Source organism: Hyperoodon ampullatus, assembly GCF_949752795.1.
Source record: "Hyperoodon ampullatus genome assembly, chromosome: 7".
Lineage (NCBI taxonomy): Eukaryota > Metazoa > Chordata > Mammalia > Artiodactyla > Ziphiidae > Hyperoodon > Hyperoodon ampullatus.
This window is the reverse complement of record NC_136920.1, coordinates 46752098-46775418: the sequence shown is the minus strand read 5'-3', so window position 1 is coordinate 46775418 and position 23321 is coordinate 46752098.

Below are 23321 nucleotides of genomic sequence, written 5' to 3'. Positions count from 1 at the left end.
TTAATTTATAGTAAAAATATTTAGAAAATGCTTTAAGAAAAACCAATATGGCTTTTTTTTTTTTTACTAGCTTTAAAAGGGCCTCTTTTACTAGAATTCTCCAGGCTACAGACACCCATAATCAAGTACAAGAGTAAAAAATGAAAATTGGGAATGCAAAATGGATCAGAATCACCACTTCAATAAATGTCTTTATGAAAGTTATATCGATATGATTCATCACAGTATATAAGGAAAAGATTTGGACTCATTTTATGTTTTCGTTCTATGCCTCTCAGCCCGAGCACTTCTTTCTAAATGTATCAGTAGAGAAAAAAAAGCAAATGAATTACACGGCAGATATGTGGTGTGCATGCACCCCTGACATTTCCAGCCTGCATTGTGACTATTTATTTGTGAGGACATTGAAATACAGCACTGATGCTTAAACCTTCTCTGGGTGACTTTTGGCTTATGTTCCTCGAGCTTTTCAGAAGAATAATCATGATAAAGCACTCAAGAAACTACAACCATAGTGCGTTCCTCAAATCACGTAAGAAATACTGTGCATAGCAGAGATGCAAGGCCACCAGAAATCTTCGGATTTCCACAATGTGCTTTGGAATCTAACAGGAATCTAGCCTGAGGAAGAAGAGAGGTCTCCATCTCTATGTCTGGTATTTGGGGGTTTTGTTTGTTTTTGCTCTTGCTTGGTGCTAAAGGAAGTTTGCTGGACACCTAGACCGGAACTGATTTTTTTAAAAAATATTGATAGATGCTCCTTTTATGAAGCACATTGATTTCTTGATTTTGATTTTTTGCAATGTTGAAACTCAACAAGGGTGAGCAATGGCACAAAGTCAAAACAATACAATATTTAGTTCACAAGTAGATGTAATTTACTAAGAATATTACCCACAGTCTATATACAGCATAATTCATAGAATTGTAAAAGAAGACTATATTATAGTTCAACGTGCCCACCTTTTCAGTGGTAATAGAAAGAAGCATCGTATTGAAATATCATGGAAGTTGAAATAAAGAAAAGTCTCTTGCAATATTACTAATATAATTAGTGCTTTACATATATTAGTTGTACATTGTAAGGATATACTCCTAGTAAGGCTAGTAGAAGAACGTTTCCTGAAGTGTGTGCCTTAAACGCTTATCCTTCCAGATTTTCTACCAAAAATTAAAATGGCACCATCATCAAGGTGGAGGGGGTTGCCTCACAATATTCCCTCTCTTTATTGGGGATTTACTTGCATGTTTTCACATTAAAAGCTCTAAGAAGTCCTGTAATAAAGAGAAATGTTTTAAAATCTGCATTTCAATAAGCACCTTTGATCACAGAAACCTTGTTTTCTCATATAATACCTACGAGTGATTTGGTGTTCTAATGAATACATTTTGGGGATTGCTGTAACAGCCTTTTGGTCTAGGTGGCGCTGCAGAAAGTATGAGACCCGAGTGGTGTCAGGTACCGGTGCCTTCCGGGTTCACCAGAACCCCGTATCCAGATTTGGAAATGTTCAGAAGGTGAAACAGGAGACAATAAACTTGAAACATCATTTGTTGTTGAGAATCAGAAGGTTGTGGCAGAACTGGGGACACACATTTTCCGTAGACTAGACAAAGGTTTGAATTTCAGAAAGCAGCTAGTCCAAAAAAAGCGGGGGAGGGGAAACAGGGCTAAAAGAGATACAGAAATATGAACTGGCCAGTGGCAGTGTTGTACCTGTGTTCTCTCTTTACCTTTTTTGGACCAGAAAATGGATTTGTTAAAAACCCTGTTAAGTAAAGCGGAGCCCCAAGATCATGCTCTTCACTCTGTGTGACTCATACTACCTGCTCGGTGGGAGGGCAAGCCCGCGATGACCCCTGGGTCAATGCTTAATGATGTCTCTCTAACACCTCCGGGAGTCTTTAGTTTCGAACTTGTGAAGGATGACAAGCCTACACTGGAATAAAGACTCTGGTCTTTCCGCCCTGTGCTAGCTGAAGGGTAAGTGGCAGTCATCCAGAGTGTCCGAAACAATCTGGACAGCGGTCCTCAGCATTTCCTCTCTCACGGCTGGTCAGAGCTCGCAGCCAAGGAGGCTAGTGGACAGTCACTGCGCTAGCCTGGCTTTCCTTCCTGCTTTCTCTGAGTTTTACTGCTCATGTCTGTCCTTTTTCTTAGTCCTTGTCATGAATCAGCTCAAGGGTGCCTTGAAGTTGCCTCCCTCAACTGATTTTTATGAATATTTCATAGAGTGGCCATTTAATTTATCATACTTTTTTGAGACTGACTGAAAGGGAATTCTATTAATAATGAGGCTAGGGCAGCAGGCACACCACCGGTAGGTACTGGGAAATCCAGCATGTCTGGTCACCTAAACTGGTAAACCCTGCAAAGCACTGTATGGAATGCAGACCAACAGCCATCTTCGTGAACCGAGGAACAATAGTGGGGCTGCATGCCTTCTTTGCCTGGATCAGCATTCTGAGGGCCTCTGATAGGGGAAGAGCATTTAAAAATCCTTTCAGTGGGGTGGGGTCTAGAGTCCCTAGGTGGTAAACACAAACCATTTCTAGCAGATGAACAACCCATCTGTTTTTAGTCTTCTGTTTCCCCAGAGAAGGGAATAAACCAGCTTCCAGAACAAGAGTAAATAAGACTGAGAGCTAAGGCAACAGACTGGTGTTGAGGGGGATGACGGCCCTGGAGTTGGGCCGACTGATTCCATAGTTGCCTGCTCCCTTTTTTTTTTTAAAGATGTTGGGGGTAGGAGTTTATTAATTAATTAATTTATTTTTGCTGTGTTGGGTCTTAGTTTCCGTGCGAGGGCTTTCTCTAGTTGTGACAAGTGGGGGCCACTCTTCATTGCGGTACGCGGGCCTCTCACTATTGCAGCCTCTCTTGTTGCGGAGCACAGGCTCCAGACGCGCAGGCTCAGTAGTTGTGGCTCACAGGCCCAGCCGCTCTGCGGCATGTGGGATCCTCCCAGACCAGGGCTCGAACCCGTGTCCCCTGCATTAGCAGGCAGATTCTCAACCACTGCGCCACCAGGGAAGCCCACCTGCTTCCTTTTGGTGAATAAATCTCAATGCACTTCAATTTAAAAGTTAAGACCCTCCTCTCTGATTTAAAGATCCTCTCTCTCTGGGCTCCTACTCCTCCAGTGGGCTGGGGTAGGACAGAAGAAGAGGAACAGGGCAAACATCTGGGTCCGCTCCTCAGTGGTTGCTGCTTCTTAGATAATACCAGCTCTTCCATCCTCCTTAGCTCTTCCCTCTGGTGATGTCACCCTCTGCCTCCTGCTGCCGGCACACTCTTACCTGGAAGACAGGCCTCTCAAGTGGTTAACCAGCAAAATATCCCAAGTCCAGCCATACTCTTCCAGGCTGGCATTACCCATGAGAAACTCACAGGCTTGCTATACCCAACTGTGAGCTAGCTGCCCATTGAAGATCTGGGGAGAAAATATTCTAGGTTGAGGGAGCTGGAGTGCAAGGGCCCCTGGCAGGATCAAATTTGGTCCATTCAGGAGGTGAAATGGGTGAAGGGGTTAAAAAGTATAAACTTCCACTCTAAAATAAATAAGTCATAGGGATGTTATGAGGAATATGGTGACTATAGTTAATAATACTATATTATATATTTGAAAGTTACCAAGAGTAGATCTTAGAAATTTTTGTAACTATGTATGTGATGGATATTAACTAGACTTATTGTGATGATCATTTCACAATATATAGAAATAGTCAATCATTATATTTTACATCTGAAACTAATATAATGTTATATGTCAATTATATGTCAATTTTTTTTTAAAAAAAGAATGACACTTAGGTTTGGGGGCTGAGCATCCAGGTAGATTCCAGGTGCCATTTCCTGAGATGGGAAAGAGGATTAGGTTTTGGATCAAGAATTTTGTGTTGGTCACGTTGTTAGATTTGTTTGTTTGTTTGTTTGTTTTGCGGTACACGGGCCTCTCACTGTTGTGGCCTCTCCCGTTGCGGAGCACAGGCTCCGGATGCGCAGGCTCAGCAGCCATTCCTCACGGGCCCAGCCACTCCACGGCATGTGGGATCTTCCCGGACCGGGGCACGAACCCATGTCCCCTGCATCGGCAGGTGGACTCTCAACCACTGCGCCACCAGGTAAGCCCGGTCATGTTGTGTTTGAAATATCTAATAGACACCCAAGTGGCGATGTCAAGTGAGCGCTTGAATTGTTAAGTAAGGATCTCTGATAGTGAAGCTCAGTAGAAAGATCTTGAATTGGCATGTAGATGGCACGTAAAGCCACAGAGTGAAAGAATATCACCTGGGGAGAGAAGGAGCAGAATGAGGCTTGAGGAGAGGGCTGAGGATGGGATCCTGGTCCACCATCATTTAGAGACTGGGCTCATAGAGGAAAAGGAGGAGGAAGAGGCAGCCAAGAGGCTGAGAAGAAGCAGCCAATGAGGTCAGAGGAAAATCAGGAAAGTATGGCCTCTGAGAAGCCAAGAGAAAAAAAGTTCAAAGCCAAGTGGGGGAGGGAGGAGGGCAAAGGGGCAGGACAAGAAGAGGTTGTACCCAGAAATGCCCTTCTGGCTGGTGGGCAAGGCAAGCAGGAGTCCATTAAGGAGCCACCTGGTCCTCCAAGCAGAGCCTCGCCTCGTGCAGTTCTCTGCTCCCCACTGCGTGAGCACAGGCTCTGCTTCCTCACTGCCTGTGATGACTGATTAACCGAATCCTCAGTGGAGCCCTCAGGAAGTGCAAGGATCCAGGGCCACACGCTCCCTGGGGGAGTCCAAGGGCAACAAAAACAGGGGCTCAGGGAGGCCCACGGCCACCCCCTTCTGCCCAGCCTGATGTTCTCTGAGGATAGAAAGCGCAGCGTGACTCTTCAGTGGTGTGTGTGTGTGTGTGTGTGTGTGTGTGTGTGTGTGTGTGTATCAAATGTGTAAAAATACCAAGTGCTCTCTTAGTCTTGATTTATCACTGTCTCTCATCTTCAGACTTTAAAAGGACTAAGGCACGCTGTTTCATAAAGAGTGAGGACAGTTCTGAGAAGGTCAAGTTCCAATCCAGTGAAGCAAGACTGAGGTGTTTGCATTGGAGAGAATGAGGAGAATCTTGGAAAATGAAATAAACAGAGCGCATGAGTGGAACCAGAGCAGCAGCCTTGGGAACCCCAGCTCAGCCTTGCCATCAACAGAGCTGTCTTCTCAGGAAGGCCTCCCCTGACCATCTTCTCTGAAAAGTCAACTCTCCGCAGCCCCCGCCTCAAACAGGTCTGACTTCCCTTCCCTGCTTTAATGTCTCTGCTTAGCTCTAATCAATATCTCACATACTCTATATTAAATTTCTCTTGTTTGTCCCCCACTACTAGAATATAATTTTGTGAAGACAGGGATTTTTGTCTGTTGTATCCCCACACTTAGACCAGTGGCTGACACATGGGTTCTCAATACATAATGTTTTTCAAACGAATGATTGAAACAATCCTGGTGGCTTTATATAACCTGTAACGCCATGACTCAGGATTACTTGGGCTTGGCTATTCCTTGTGTCCAAATGTATTCCAGAATAAAAGTCTTCTATTTTGGGCTTCCCTGGTGGCGCAGTGGTTGAGAGTCCGCCTGCCGATGCAGGGGACACGGGTTTGTGCCCTGGTCCGGGAAGATCCCACATGCCACGGAGCGGCTGGGCCCGTGAGCCATGGCCGCTGAGCCTGCGTGTCCTGAGCCTGTGCTCTGCAACGGGAGAGGTGACAGCAGTGAGGGGTCCGCATACGGCAAAAAAAAAAAAAAAAAAAAAAAAAAAAAAGTCTTCTATGTATTCTATCCTGTTCTAGGATGTATTACATTGCTGTTGTTATTTATGTGTCTGTCTCTAGACTCTGAGCCTTGTAAGAGCAGTGGCTGACTCCTATTCTTCCCTGTGTCTTCCATTGTTTGGCCCGTGGTCTAACATAAGAAATATATGGCGAGAAAATGAATGGATGTCTGTTATGACTTGGCCTGTGGCCCAGAGCCTTCTTCCTCTCCCACATCTCCCATGTAATCAGGCAACCTGTCCTATAGATGTGCTGTCCATCTCCTTCTGTCCAGCTCCTCTGCCCCTGCCCTGATTCTGGCCCTTACCCTCTCTTCTTTAAACAGTCATAGCAGCCTCCAGACCATATCCTCCCAGCTCACTCACAGCTGCCCAAGGCATGTTCTAAAGAAAAGACCTGGTTAGGCCCCTCCCCTATGTGCCTTGTTGACTAGACTGTGGCCACTAGAGGATAAACTTTACTTTTCTTAGCCGTGGATTTACCATCCATCCAATATGGTGGTCACGTTTATCCTCCGTGGCTCCCCAGTCATTACAACCTGGCCTCCAGCAAGTTGTACTGAATGCAGCTGTGTTTTCAAGCCTCTCCCATTGCCCAAGCTCTCCTCCTCTGCCTAGGTTGCCCTTCCCCCATCTCTTCAATTATTCAGCCATTCAATTATTCATTCAGCAAGAAGCCCTTCTTGGTGCCAGTCACTGTGCTGACACTGGAGTTGCAGAGACAGATGAGACACATCCCTGTGCTCAAGGTGTTCCTGTGTCTTCTCCTTTTGAGGTCACTGTAGTCCTGACTCTTGCTCTACTCCCCAGAGAGGTAAGGCTCAGTCACTACCCTGTCTACAAGAATATCTTGGTGTCCATGAAATGGAATTGCCACTTTGTAAATTGAACTAATTGAATGTTCCTCTCACATTTTAATAAATCTTTGAGTTAGATTGTCCTGCCTGGTTAGTGCCTTTCTTTTCTGGGATTTTTTAATACTGCTCTGCATCCAGTTTCCTGATGGAAAATGCCATGTTTGGTAAACCAGTATAACTCAGGCATGACTAATATCCTCCATGGATAAGCCTCGCTTGGACGTAAGGACATTGTCCTTTAGCATGAACACATTTAATCACTCCAGGATGTTTGCTAGACCAGATTTAGAAGATCCCCCAAAAAGGCCACCGTTTTTTTTCTATCCTCATGGGGAAAAGGTGTTTGTTGATTGACTCTAACATAATATCAGGAAGAATTCATTCAGTTCCCCCCTTTTTTTGGATCAGCTTCTTTATGCCTCATTAAGTTCTTCAAGTTGTTTAATGTCCCACATTCTCTTCATTTGCATTCATCTGAGGACTTAAAATGGCAAAATGTTATAGAGAATCACTCATAAAAAATAATTTGACTTGAAATCCAGTTACTTATAATACTCACTGTGTGAAAGGATAAAACATAATTATGATTACACTTGAGTCTATACATCCAGACATTAACATTGTAATCAGATTTCTTTTCAGTCCATATTTTTTCAAATGGCTCATTTTTGTTGAAAATATAGCTCTTCGGAGTAAAAAAGAGCCTTTGATTTGATTTTTTAAAATGACTTTCTTACTGTGAGCTCTGTTTCCCTAAACATTTTCTTTTTAATTTATAGTGTATTGAATTATGTTTTTCTTGACTCTGGAGCTCCATAACCCTTTTACATAGTGTTTGTTTTAGATGCCATTTTAAAAACCTTATCTTTTGAAATGTTATCAATCTGCCTAGAGAGTCAAGCTGGTGATTTGGCAAATTTTAAGCTCTTTAGATGGTTACATTTGAAAAGATAAAAAACAAAGTAAGAAATCCTGTGATTGCAGATCAAACTTTTCTAAGTGGCTGGCCAGCATTTTTAAAACAAACTCTATACTTTTATTAAAGTGCCCTATATTTCTGGCTCACTGATTGTCACCATGTTGTAGAGGTGAGACAAAGAGGCTTCTCTGGTAGACCTGAACATCAATTAGTTTCTTTTGTAGAGGGTATTCACCATTCAACTCTCCTGTTTGCTTGTTGACTTTCTATAGCCAGTGAAAACCCATCCAAGAATCTTACAATTTCCTCATGAATTTGCTCTTATAAAGAATTTATATTGGATTGAGGCAAGTATCAGGCCATTTATTCATGAAATCAACAAGCATTTATTGAATACCTCCTATGTGTGGACACTTTTCTAAGTGTTTTACATAGATTAATTCATTTACTTCCCACTACAAACCTATGAAAGAGGCATTGATTTTATCTCCATTTCAGAGATGGGAAAATCCAGGCACAGAGAAGTTAACTTGACAAAAAAACACATTTAAAACTGGGATTCATATCCTAGCAGTCTGCCTCCAGAGCTCATGCTCTTGTTCTACTTATAGCAAGGTGTCATGGAACTACTGGGAATGTAGCAATTTAGCATACCTCCCTGGTTGGGGGAGGGGGCTTTAGGGAATGCAACACAGAGCAAAAGATGTTTGATCTTTGATGAAGCATCAATTTAGTCCCTGTGAGAAACTGGTTAGCATATACTGAGTTATCTGGAAAGAAGATGCACTAGAAAAAGGGTAAGTGCACGTATCTGCAAAGCTGCATTACATACCTAAGAACGTGTAGCATCAGTAAAAGTGTAATACAAATCATGCATGATTCCATTCATTTTATATGGGAATGAAGTATTCTAAGTTTTTTTTTTACATGCTTGTCAAATTATATGTATATCTTTCATAAATCTATTTAAAATGGCCAACATTCAGAAGTTTCTGAAATGCCTCAGAAGAGATTCAAGTTTTTAAGATACACTGTGATTCTAATTCTGTTGTTTGTGATGATAACATGATTCTTTCCTTTTTTTCTTAGCATCTTTATTGGAATATAATTGCTTTACAGTGGTGTGTCAGTTTCTGCTGTATAACAAAGTGAATCAGCTATACATATACGTATATCCCCGATAACATGATTCTGAACAACTCTTATTTAATAAATGTTTCTGACCATTTAGGAAGACCTTTCTCTCTAGCTCAAAAAAGAACCTCCCAAAATAAATGACAGTTTGAAATACAACCTTGGTCTGCAGATTCATACTAAACGATCTCAGATTTCTTCAAGCTTTGAAAAACATACTAAAAAAAAATCCTCTCTCCCCAAGTGAACTTTCCCTGGCCAACTGGGCTGTTTGCTCATTCTTGGGTCGCCCCCTAGTGGTATATTCGACTTATGACTATTTCTCAGATACTAATAGGCTGCTTTGCGTATTTGTTTTTCATTTTGTCCCTTCCACAATTTTTTGCTTTTGCCCAGAGAAACCTCCAAAGACAGAATCTTGAAATTAAAAGTGTACAATGTGCAAAGTGGCCCAATCACTCAGTGGTGATCAAGACACCATTGACGCTGATGGTGGTGAAATCCTGCCTTCAAGTTTGTACTCTTGCTTTTCCTCTTTGTGCCATGGTACCATGTTTTTACTTGTCCACCCCTCACTCTCTTCCCTTTGCCAACATCCCAGTGGAGTGGTGCCAGGTAGCCTAAGGATATGACAATGACTTACAGGCAATGCTGTGCCTTGAAAATGCCAATGAAGCCCGTTGAATGCTGCTGGGCGGGAGCCCCCTCCTCTCACCTACATAAACAAGCCGGCCCTAGGGGCCTCAGTCAGTCCCAGACTTCTTGACTCCTGCTGAGCAACCGGAGCTGTGACTTGCTGGCTCAGCCACTTGAGCACCATCCAAATAGCATGAGAAGGGTGAGGCCCGGCCCGTGTCATGGACCTGACCCTCTGCAGAACGCTGGGTCCTGACCAATTAGTCCAGAACCAGGAAACTCAGTGCACACACATCATTACTTCAAACAACCTTCGTTAATAAGCAAAAAGCCAATAATTGGTTTGATTCAATAAGTCAGAGTACCAATGAATGTTTTAAAGTAAAATGGTTTTTAAAGATTTTGAAGAAAAAACCACACCCCGATTCATTTTAATGGAGCAAAGCTCACTCACAAAGCTACATTGAGAATTCAGAGCAGGGGGCTTTGGGGAAGGGAGGGTGAAGCTAAAGAGGACCCTTGTCCAAGAGAAAAGAGGGGATTGAGAACAGTGGGCCGGGGTGGGGGGAATATTAGCTCTGAAACTATGAAGGAACCCACCCTCTTCTCTGGAGTGCTTGAGCCCACAAGATGCCCTGAGCAATGGCAAAGGACCATGTGTGGCTATCTGACCCTATTTTAGAGGTGCTTGGATTATCTACTTCATTGTGATTTAATCTCACCTTTTTCTACCACATCTCCCCTCCCAACTCCTACATTGAACTAGTGGGTGCTCAGTATGAGCAATGAAATGAGGCAGAGACTTGGGTGCCAGTCCTGTCAGGATGCTGATCTGACTATATGTGGCTCCTCGACCCTGTTTGTGATCAAAGTACCACTCACCCAATAAACCCAGAAAGGAGCCTCTCTTCCGAGCAAGGTAGTGGGAAACCATCACTTCCCTCTGAGGGCATGAGCAAATGGGGCTGAGATTCCGCCTAAATGTCTACACCAACAGAACAACTCTGCAAACAGATCGGCATCACTGAGTTTCCAAAACAGGAGAAAGTGTGAGCATCTCCAGTCTCTGTGAATTGTGGTGCAAATTCTTCTAGGAGTAACAGCTCCATGGCATCATCAAATCTGGAATCTAAATATTTGCTTCAGGAGATTATAGGGAGGTTGTTAAATCATAAACGATGTCCTGATTTTGTACTCCCACATACAGGTCATTCTTTACATTTATTGAAATGGGGGAAAGGGTTATGTCTCTATCACTCTTTATTCCTTAAAATAAAGCCTTTCCTTTCTTTGAGTCTATTCATTAATTTTCATAATTTGGTATCTGGATTTTATAGAATCCTTTACAATTTAACTCCTCTTTTGCTCCCTTCTCATAACAGCCCTGGTCATCACTTTCATAATCATATTTTCTTACAACTATATATTACTCTTCACGGTTCATAAAACACATATTCAGGATCTCATGAACCCCCCCAGAAGCCCCAGGAGGCCGGTAAAGCAGTTTCTGTTATACACATTTTACAGGTGAAAAAACTGCTAGCTGAAAAAACTGCTCCAGGCTGCTAAGCTCAATGGTTGAGTTAGGAATTGAACCCAACCGTCTCACTGCTTAACTTAATTTAGACTCCACCCTACATCAACAAGGTCCCACACTTGGGCTGTGACAGACTTTATTCAAGACTTAGATTTTTCTTTCATACAACTTTTTTAAAAACTAATTTTTATTGGAGTATAGTTGATTAACAATGTTGTGTTAGTTTCTGCTGTACAGCAAAAGGAAGCAGTTATACATATACATTTCTCCACTCTTTTTTTAGATTCTTTTCCCATATAGGTTATTACAGAGTATCGAGTAGAGTTCCCTGTGCTATACAGTAGGTTCTTATTAGTTATCTATTTTATACATAGTAGTGTGTATATGTGAATCCCTTAAAAATGTAAACAAGTGAATTGTGTGATTTATAAGGCAAAATGTCTATATTAAAAGACAGTCACATATTTGGATGCTAAATAAACATTTTATGGTGCAAATTACCACCACGTCCACCAGATTTCCAAAATGGATTGGCATCATTAGTCATTATTCAGCAGTAGGTACTCAATAAACATTTTGTTGGATGGATGGATGGATGAATGGATGAATTGGTGGGTGGATGGATGGATGGATGGATGTGGTGCTGGCCCCATTCTGGGTCAACACTGAGCAAAACAGGCAGGTGCCCTGCTGTACATCATTCACAGGCAAGTGGAGAGACAGACTTCCCACACGCAGTTTTAGTTATGTCTGATGAGTGTTATAATGTTAAATGTTAACTTTATTCTAGACCAGGGTTCAGGTTGAACCCTTAGTCCCATAGGTACAGTGCCTGAGGCCCCCAAGCCTTTTAGGAAACTATAAAGACATTTGAACCCTGTGAAACAAGAAGAATACAGTGATTCTAAAATACTGCAGGGAATATGCAAAACCAAAAAGAAAAAATTTTTAAATATCTGTAAGATGTAATGTATTGACTTTGTTAAACCAACTTGATTCATTTTTGTCTTTATTATTTGTTGAAATTTTCATTACACTTTGAAAACAATTTAAGGTTAGAATTTCTCACATCACAAGATTTCCAGAGACGGCACAAAGATTTCCAAGATATTACAAGCAGTCCTAAAGTAAATAAGGAACATAACCAAGTAATTTCAAAAGCATAGTTATAAAAAGACTTTCAAAAAACTTACATGCAGTACCAGGGGAGGTGGCACACACAACTCCAGCCGCCATCACCCACAGAAGCGGTGCTGGTGAACACAACAACCTGCAACCCCCTGCTGCTCTCCACCGCGCCCCCAACGGCGGTGGAGGGCAGGAGCCAGGCAACCCTGGACATGATGGAGGTACCCAGACTGGGATGGCAGCAACCACGGCAGCAGCAAGGCAGCAGCAATTCCAGAAACAACAAACAGCGACAATGAGGCTGACCACTCTGACAGAGGCGGTGGAGGGTGGAAAGTGCCCATTTTCAAATCTAGCCAGAGGCAACTCACGTAAAAGAAACCAAAAACTTGTGCTATAGCACCACTGAAAAACAAAGGAAAGACCTCTAATTACTAACTGTTGAATTGTTAGAATCGAGTTAAAAATCTTTACCTAAAGAAGACAGGTGTTCATTACTTCAAATGTGCCAGCAAAGGAGCAACCCCTCAAGCACCATGAAAAACAACAGTGATGTAATGTCACAGAAAGAAAATGACAGTTCTCTAGAAACCAAATTTAAAGTCGTGGAATGTTTTGATTTAACTGATAAAGAATTCAAAATAGCTGTCATGAAGAAACTCAGCAAGCTACAAGAAAACTCAGAAAGGCAGTTCAATGAACTCAGGAATAAAATTAATGAACAGAAGGAATAGTTTACCAAAGAGATTGAAATTCTAAAAAAGAATCAAACATAAATTCTGGAGCTGAAGAATTCAATAAATTAGATGAAGAATGCATTAGAAAGCATTGCAAATAGAGCAGACAGTATGGAAGAAAGAATTAGCAAGCTCAAAGATATGATACAGGTAGAAGAGAAGAAAGAACTAAGACCTACAAAAAAAAAAGAAGAAGAAGAAGAAATTCTAAGAGAAGTATCTGACTCCATTAGGGAGGACAAGATAAGGAAAATGGGTATCCCAGCAGAAGAAGAGAGGAAGAATAGAGCAGAAAGTTTATTTAAAGAAGTAATAGTGGTTAGGATTTAGTACTTTCACTGCCGTGACCCAGGTTCAATGCCTGGTCGGGGAACTGAGATCCTGCAAGCTGCGTGGCTTGGCCAAGAAAGAAAGGAATAATAGCTGAGAATTTCCCAAACTCAAGGTAGGAACTGGATATACAAGCCCATGAAGTTAAGAGAACACCTAATTACCTCAATGTAAGACACATTATATTAAAACTGTCAAAAGTCAATGACAAAGAAAGAATTTTAAAGGTAACCAGGGGGAAAAAAATAAACATGGTAACCCAGGAACCCCCATTAGGCTATTAGCAGATTTCTCAGCAGAAACTCTACAGGCCAGGAAGGGGTGGAATGACATGCTCAGAATATTGAAAGATAAACAGTGTCAGCCAAGAATACTCTATCCAGCACAGTTATCCTTCACATATGAAGGAGAAATAAAAGATCTCCCTAACAAGTGAAAGTTGAGAGAGTTCACCACTAGACCTGCCTTATAAGAAATGTTGAAAGGAGCTCTTCTACTTGAAACAAAAAGACAAAGGTACACAAAACTTTGAGTAATGTGATACATAGAATCAGAAAATTGCAACTCCATATAAGAATAGGTTATTAAGCACTAAGTTATAGCATAAAGATTAAAAGTGGAAAAGCAGTAAAAATAGCTATAGCTACTAATCACAACATAAAAAGAGATAATTTGAGACAACAAAAACATAAAAAAAGAAGAGGAAAATGATGGAACCCATATAGACAAATGAAGATAAGATGTTATCAGCAGAAGAAGGACTATTTTATCTATGAGACATTTTATACAAACCTCATGGTAACCACAAAACATAAAACTAGAGCACAGACATGAAACATAAAAAAGGGAAAACTGAGAAAAACATCATAGAAAAATACCAAACAAAAATGGCAAACAGAAACACAGGAAAAAGAAATAATGGAGGGGACTTCCCTGGTAGCGCAGTGGTTAAGAATCTGCCTGCCAATGCAGGGGCCACAGGTTTGAGCCCTGGTCCAGGAGATCCCACATGCCGCAGAGCAACTAAGCCCATGCACCACAACTACTGAGCCTGCACTCTAAAGCCCGCGAGCCATAACTACTGAGCCTGCGTGTCACAACCACTGAAGCCCATGCACCTAGAATCTGTGCTCTGCAACAAAGAAGCCACTGCAATGAGAAACCCACACACTGCAATGAAGAGTAACCCCCACTCACCGCAACTAGAGAAAGCCTGTGCACAACAACAAAGACCCAACGCAGACATAAATAAATAAATAAATAAATAAATAAATAAATTTATTTTAAAAAAAAGAAACAATGGAGATATAGAGCAACCAGAAAACAAAAGATAAAATGGCCATACTAAGCTCTCATTTAGCAATAATCACCCTAAATATAAATGTTTTGAGTTCACCAATCAAAAGACAGAGTGGCTGAATAGATTAATAAAACAAGAGCCAACTGTATGCACCCTCCAGGAGATTCACCTCAGCTGTAAAGATAAACACAGACTCAAAGTGAAGGGATAGAAGATGATACTCCAAGCAAATGGCAGCCAAAAGAAAGTAGGTGTAACCATACTCATATCAGACAAATAGACTTCAAGCCAAAAAAGGTGACAAGAGATGAGATGGACATTATATAATGATAAAGGGGACAATTCATAAGAAGATATCAGTTATTAATATAGTTATTAATATATATGCACCAACATAGGAGCACCAAAATATATAAAGCAATTATTAACAGACTTAAAGGGAGAAATTGACAGCAACACAATAATAGTAGGGGACTTTAACACCCAACTTACATCAATGGATTGATCATCCAGAAAGAAAGTCAACAAGAAAACAGCAGCCTTATATGAAGCATTAAACCAGGTGGACTTAAGTACAACATGCACAAAAAAATTATAGGCCAATATCTCTGATGAACATAGATGCAAAAATCCTCAACAGAATATTAGCAAACTGAATACAACAACACATTAAAAGAATCATACAGAATCAAGTGGGATTTATTCCAGGGATGTAAGGATGGTTCAACATCCACAAATCACTCAACATAATCCATCACATTAACAAAATGAAAGGTAAAACCATATGATCATCTCAATAGATTCAGAAGAAGAATTTGACAAGATTCAATACCCATTTTTGATAAAAATTCTCAAATCGGTATAGAAGGAACATACCTCAACATAATGAAGGTCATATATGACAAACCCACAGATAACATCATACTCAATGGTGAAAAACTGCAAGATTTTCCTATAAGATCAGGAACAGGACAAGGATGCCCACTCTTGCCACGCTTATTCAACATAGTATTGGAAGTTCTAGTCAGAGCAATTAGGCAAGAAATAGAAATAAAAGGCATCAAAACTGGAAAGAAAGAAGTAAAACTGTCACTATTTGCAGATGACATGATTTTATATACAGAAAACCCTAAAGACCACCAAAATACTGTTAGAAATAATAAATACAGTAAATTGTCAAAATACAAAATCAATATGCAAAAATCGATTGCATTTCTGTACACTAACAATGAACTAGTGGCAAGAGAAATTAAGAAGGTAATCCCGTTTACAATTGCAGCAAAGAATAAAATGTCTAGGCATAAATTTAACCAAGGAGGCAAAAGACCTATATGCTAAGAACTATAAAACATTGTTTAAAGAAATTGAAGAAGACACAGAGGAATGGAAAGATATTCTGTGTTCATGGATTGGAAGACTTAACATTGTAAAAATGTCCATATTATTTAAAGCAATCTACTGATTCAACACAATCCCTATCAAAACCCCAATGACAATTTCCACAGAAATAGAACCAAAAATCCTAAATTTATATGAAACCACAAAAGACCTTGAATAGCCCAAAGCAATCCTGAGAAAAAGGACAAAGCTGGAGGCATCACACTCCCTGATTTTAAATTATACTACAAAGCTATAGTAATCAAAACAGCATGGTATTGGCAAGAAAACAGACACGTAGATCAATAGAACATAATCAAAGAGCCCAGAAATAAACCCACACATATATGGACAACTAATTTACCACAAAGGAATAAAGAATGTACAAGGATAGTCTCTTCAATAAATGGTGTTGGGAAAACTGGACTGCTACATGCAAAAGAATGAAACTAGCCCACTATCTTACACCATACACCAAAATCAACTCAAAATGGATTAAAGGCTTGAATGTAAGACCTGAAACCATAAAACTACTAGAAGAAAACATATGTGGTATGTTCTTTGGTATTGATCTTAGCAATATCTTTCTAGATACGTGTCCTCCGGCAAGAGAAACAAAAGCAAAAATAAACAAGTGGGACTACATCAAGCTGAAAAGCCTCTACACAGCAAAGGAAAACATCAACAAAATGGAAAGACAACCTACTGAATGAGAGAAGATATTTGCAAATCATATATTCAATGACAGATTAATATCTAAAATATATAAAGAACTCATACAACTAAACAACAGCAAAAAATGAACAACATGATTTAAAAATGGGCAGAGGATCTGGATAGATATTTTTCCAAAGAAGACATGTAGATGACCAACAGGCACATGAAAAGATGTTCAATAGCACTAATTATTAAGGAAATGAAAGTGAAAACCACAGTGAGCTATCACTTCATCCCCACTAAAATAGCTATTAACAAAAGGGCAAGAGATAACAAATGTTGGAGAGGATGTGGAGAAAAGAGAATCCTTGTGCATTGTTGGTGAGATTGTAAATTGGCATCCACTATAGAAAACAGTATGGAGATCCTCAAAAAATTAAGTAGAAATACCATATGATCCAGCTACTCCACTTCTGGGTATTTATCTGAAGAAGACAAAAACACTAATTAAAACAGATATATGCACCCCTACTTTCATCACTACATCATTTACAATAGCCAAGATATGGAAACAATCTCAGTGCCTATTGACAGACGAGTGGATAAAGAAGATGTGGAATATATATACGATGGAGTACTACTCAGCCATAAAACACATGAAATCTTGCCTTCTATAACAACATGGACCTTGAGGGTGTTATGCTAAGTGAAATAATTTGGATGGAGAAGACAAACATTGCATGCTTTCATTCATATGTACAATAAATAAATAAATAACCAAACAAAAACAAACACAAAGATACAGAGAACAGGATAGTGATTATCAGAAAGGATGAGAGGTGGGAGGATAGTGAAATGGTTAAAGGGGGTCAATTGGGTCAACTGTATGGTGACAGATGGAAAATAAACTTTTGGTGGTGAACATGCAGTAGTGTATACAGAAGTTAAAATATACATATGAAACTTATATAATGTTATAAACTAACGTTACCTCAATTCTTTAAACAAGGTGAGGAACTGGAGGATGGAAGTAAATAATCAAATAAATTTTTTAAAACTTACATGTTTGTGTGTACATTTTAATATGTTTGATACCAGCTACCAAAAATGAGGAAGCCTGGGTTCTGCAATTGTTGAAAACAGGCCCTGATGGGTGGAACCAGCCCAACTATGAGCTCATTTCAGAGAATCACTTGGTTTTGTTATTCAGTTAAAATATTTATAAGATGATTTTTGAGCTCAGATCGCTTTTTTAAAAAGGAAGGGAGGGACGAGGGAGGGGAAGAAGCTGAGAGAGAGAGAGATTTTTAAAACTTGGCTTTGGCATGGCTGCTGCTGGCGGTGGCAGTCTATACCTTTTGCCAAGTCAAAAGAAATGAGCTGCTAAGATATGGGTTTGTTCTCAAATAGGTATGGCAAATCCATAATTTACTTTTCTTAGCTCTAGCACCCAATGCCCTGGTCATTCAGACACCTCATAGGCACTGGCATTAATCCAGCACCTAAATAGCAGCCCCACTGCAATACCCAAAAGGGTGCTGCACAGGATGATTTATTTCTCTGAGTTCTTTCTCCATGACTGAGAGCAAGGAAGTAGGGCTGTAGTGGAAAGAGCAAAGGGATTGATCATCAGCTCTGTGTAACCTCCAGATTAAAGGAGGCTAAAGAAGTGACAGCTAAAGGCCATGCATAATCTTGGATTGGTGTCTCACAATGGTGGGGGGAGGGGAATAGTCATAATGGACATTATCAGGGCAATTGATGAAATTTGAATGACTATAATTTATAGCATTGTAGCAAAGTTAGTTTACTTATGTTGATAGAGAATATCCTTGTTCCTAGAAAAAGTGTTCTGAAGTATTTAGGGGGGAATTGGACCTGTTTGTTACTATAAGTGATAATAACAATAATAACGATAATAATGGTTCTTGTAAGAAAGGGGACAGCCTCTTGCTGGAGGCTGGGGACATGGTGAATACTTCTCTTTGTGTCCAAGAATTCTCCCCCAGAGGCTTCCATATCCACAATTGCAAGAGAGCAAAGACTCAGCAAGTCCTAATGCTTCTCATGATATAACTTGATGATGAGGAGAGTGAGTGGGGATGTTTCAGAATTTGAGGAGTTGTGGCTAAAAATTCAGACATTCAGGACAGTAAAAGGAGGTCATTTGGCCCTAACAAGGCAGGATTGTCAATGCCAGGGACTTTTCTGGGAGTGGAGGGCAGGACAGGCCATCTTAAGCAGTACCCGCTGTAAGGAGATAAAAATCTCAGAGCCCTCAGTATTTAAATGGAAAAATCCTTGCTAACTCACCCCACTTAAGAAAGTGGGACATAAGGACTCTAACCTTCAGTATCACTTATGGCCAACGTGGTGGTTAATTTTATATGCGAACTTGATTGGGCTAAGGGATGCCCAGATAGCTGGCATAACATTATTTCTAGATGTGTCTGTTTCTAGAAGAGATTAGCATTTGAATGGGTAGCCTGAGTAAAGAAGATCTCCCTCACCAGTGCAGGTGGGCGTCATCCAATCCTTTGATCCTAAATCAAATCCTAAATGTTGGGTTGGCCAAAAAGTTCATTTGGGTTTTTCCATAAGATGTTACCAACCCAACCCAATAGACCAAAAAGTCAGAGGAAGGATGAATGTGATCTCTGCTTGAGCTGGACATCCGTTTTTAGGACTTGGGCTAGGACTGGAATGACACCAGCGGCTTCCCTGGACCTCCAGCTTGCAGAGAGCAGACCGAGGGACTTTTCAGCCTCCGTATCACATGAGCCAATCCCTCATAACAAGTCTCTTTCTATATAATGTACATATCCTATTGGCTCTACTTCTCTGGAGAACCCTGACTAATACAGCCAGGTACTGTGCTAAACACTGCACGTGTATATCACTTAATCTTTACAACCTCTATTTCACAGATGAGGGAACAGAGGCGCAGAGAACTTCAGGAACTCACCCAGGTTCACACAGCCAGTGGGTAGCAGAATAGTGTTCTAACCCAGCTATGTGAACTCATACTTCTAGTGATTTTATGTGCAGTGAAAAGCAAGAAGCGGCCAAATGAATATTTGAGAAACGGCCTTCAAGAACCATGGCGGGGACCCAGAAAGTCCTTGGAAGAAAAATGGAGCTGGGATTTCCCTTGCGACTTTGAAGACTGTCTAACACCGAAGCTGGCAAACTGAATCCACAGCGATTGTGTCTCATGGGGAGAAAACAAACCCCAAACACTGGCTGAGATGCCTGTGTGATCACTGCTTGGAGGACATCCAACCCAACAGAGTAAACAAGAGCTTGGGTAAGTCCTTTTACCGTGAAAGACAGTGAGTGCATTGTCAATAGCACGAGGTCTCACTCTCCTGCCTGCTCGTCGTCTGAGAGGACCAGGATCACCCATCTGCTGACACCCAGCCGGATGGCCAAGGATGTCAACCATGAGAAAGCGCTCGTAATCTGACTGCATGGCCAGCACTAACTCACTCCTCTGTCTCTTCATTAATACGTTCACTAAGTGTTTACAGTGCCCAGTTGGTGCCAGACAATGAGATAGGTGTTGGCATGAAGTGTAGCAATACCTAAACTGGGACCTTGGTGTATGTTTAGGGGTGGCGGGTAGTCATTACAGAACCACTAAGTAAGAATCAGATTTAATCTGTGACTCTGAGGTAATGAGAGCTGCATTTTATTAAGAGCACACTGTTGCCAAGAGTTTTACTAATGATAGTTATAGATCACTGTATAATGGTATAATTACATATATATACATCACTATATATCATTATAAAATGATATAGAGAGACTCTCATGGAATCATGAATGGGGGGCACAAATCTCGGCCACCCTGTGGGCTGAGCAGAGTAGAAGAGGCCCTGCCAATTCCCTAGCTGGCGTGGGATCTGGGTGGGTTCCTTGAATGAGAAGAAAGAAAGCTGTGCTTCTCATCCTTCTGGCTTCCATTCCACATGGGATGCACTGATAGCATCTGGATGGTGCAGTGCACTGATCCGCCCTCAGTGGTTAAGGACGTAGAGGGGGGTTGTAGATGTGGTTGGAAAAGTGAGGGATGACAGTCATCCACATAAGGAGGCTTGACTGATGCCAACGGGAAAAGTGAGCATCCAGCCACACCAGGCGCTGGCACTCACCAGCTCATTAGTATCATCATGGGCCCAGACACTGCCAAGACTGCTTCTCAGTCCCCACTGACTCCAGGGCAGCCAAGGGAGCGCCCTTGAGCGCCCTCTGGCTACAGGTCTTTGTGTGCCATGCCGCGGAGTTCCTTGCAGCTGCCACATTTGTACTCCTTGGATCCAGCCAGCTCTGAGAACCCTGGACACAGCTTGTACAGAGGGAAGCAAAACGCTTTGGAGTCAGGACACCTGGGTTGGAATCTTGCTGTCATTTCTCAACTGTATGACTTTGGACAAGTTTTTTAAATTGCTCTGAAATTCATCTGGAATGTAAAACAGACATAATGTCAGCTACTGCAGATGATTATTACGAGGAGAAAAGTAGATGAACAAATGTATCAGATTTGACAGAACATTGCCTGGAACGTGAGAGACATTCAATAAATGGCAGGTATTATTACCGTGAAGGAAATTCGAGTGCCGTGATGGGATCTTAGACTCCTGCTGATCTGAGAGCAGCAGCCGTAACACATGGCGTCCAGTGAAGCCATTTCCTGCTTCCCATCTCAGCCATATATTCAATCCTTCATCAAACATTAACTGAGCGCCTACTAAGTGCTACACACTGCATTAGGAGCAGGGGATACAGCTGTGAATAAGACCAACATGGCCCTGCCTTCACGTTGCTCAGAGCCCAGTGAGAGAGGCAGACAGCCACAGAAATCTACCATGATGAGTGCTAATGGAAGAGCCGGAGTTGTCCCTGAGGGCATCAAAAGACAGGGCTTGACTATTCTGTGAAGTGGGAGAAAGAGAGAGGCTCAGAGAAGTTAAGTGACTTGCCCAAGGTCACACAACTGGACTAATTTCTGCAAGCCCTCTGGGAAGTGGAGGTTTAGCTGCCTCAACAGGCTCCTACTATCACAGTGCTCACTACCATGAACTGCATTTGTCTCCAGGACTGGGGCCCAAGAGTCTCCTGAATGTTTGCTCAGCACCTGCCTGACTGGCCACTGTGAAATAAGCCCTGGTTCCCCCACCGGACTGTGGGCCCTTTGAAGACAAGGGCCACATCTCTTTCATCTTTATATTCCCCCAGAGCCTAACTCAGGGTTTGGAACATAGTAAGTCTTCAATATTGAATGCTGAATTAATGAGTGAACGGTGCTCAGAGAGGTCAATTGACTTGTTTAAGGTCACTTGGCCAGTAAGCAGCAGGGCAGGGACAGAATCCAAGTTCTCTGGCTCTGGCCCTGGGCTTTCGCCTCCAACACTGAAGGGAAAAATCAGCAACCAGGGCTTCCCTGGTGGTGCAGTGGTTGAGAGTCCGCCTGCCGATGCAGGGGACACGGGTTCGTGCCCCGGTCCGGGAAGTTCCCACATTCCGCGGAGCGGCTGGGCCCGTGAGCCATGGCCGCTAAGCCTGAGCGTCCGGAGCCTGTGCTCCGCAACGGGAGAGGCCACAACAGTGAGAGGCCCGCGTACCAAAAACAAACAAACAAACAAACAAACAAAAACACTCAGCAACCAAAAAGTGAATGACCCGCCTAGTCCTGGAGTCCCTCGTTTCCATCCACTAGAGCTTGTCAAAAAAGAGAAGCATATACCCATTCTCTATAAAACTCACTTCCTTTGCTCTCTCTTTAATTCTCTTCCTCTTACTCTCTTCCCCCTCCTTCTCTCTCTCCCTCCCCTCCACGTCTCTGCCTCTCCTTAATTTTTCTTTCCCTCCCTCCTTATTTTCTCCCTCTCTCTCTATTTCCCCCTCTTCCTATCTCTCCCGTCCTCTCCCTCCTTTCCCCTCCCTCCCCCGTTTCTCTTTCTCTATACATATGTATGCATATACATATGCATATACATATACTATACATATACATATACATATACATATACATATACATATGGTGAGGTCCTAAGAAAGACTATAGGAGCCCCAGAGGAGGAGTATCAAGGGATTTAAAAATATGAAAAGGGCAAAATTCAAATGATTCCCTGCTCCCCACCCTAGTTGTTTCCACCCAGCATGATATGGCTTCATCTAACCAGCAGAGGGCGGGCTCGGATGGTCAGAGCATCCCAGTCCTGCTGACAAGTCTTCACCCGTGCTTTGGCTCTGCAGAGATGATGGATTTTTTACAAAGAAGGGAAAAAAAACACCAGAGCTAAACGTCTTTCCCAAATTATCCCACCTGTGTCAATTTCACCTGTCCCGTTTCTTGGACAGTCGTCAATAATAAAGTTGCACTTTAATAGGTGAATAACGGAAGGAAGTGTTTACAGGAATCAAGTTCCTTTTTCTGTGTACAGATTCTGAAGCCTGAAGCCTAAGCAGTGGCATGGTTAACTAGCTGGTCCTAAGGAAAGAAAGCTGTGATCATATTTTTAATTTTAGAAGTTGGAACTGGAGAGACCTTAAAAATTGTCATTTGACTGAGGACTAGAAAAGTTCGGCTGACATTGCACAGTAGATCACGGGCTACGGTGGACACTCACCTAGCTGCTAAATTGTAGACAGTCCAGATTATATTACAGTAAGTCCCCTACATACGAACCTTCAGGTTGCAAACTTTCAAAGATGAGAACATGGAGCTTACTAATGAAGACCTGATGGAATTGGAGGCCCAGAGAAAGGACGAAGAGAGACAAGAGGAAGAAGAAGTAACTGAAGAACCAAAGAGTATCACAATGCAGGAAATGGCAAAGGGATTTGCTTTATTTGAGGAGGCACTGTTAGTTTTTGAAGCACAGGTCTCAAGTGTAGGACGGTACATGAAGGTTGCAGC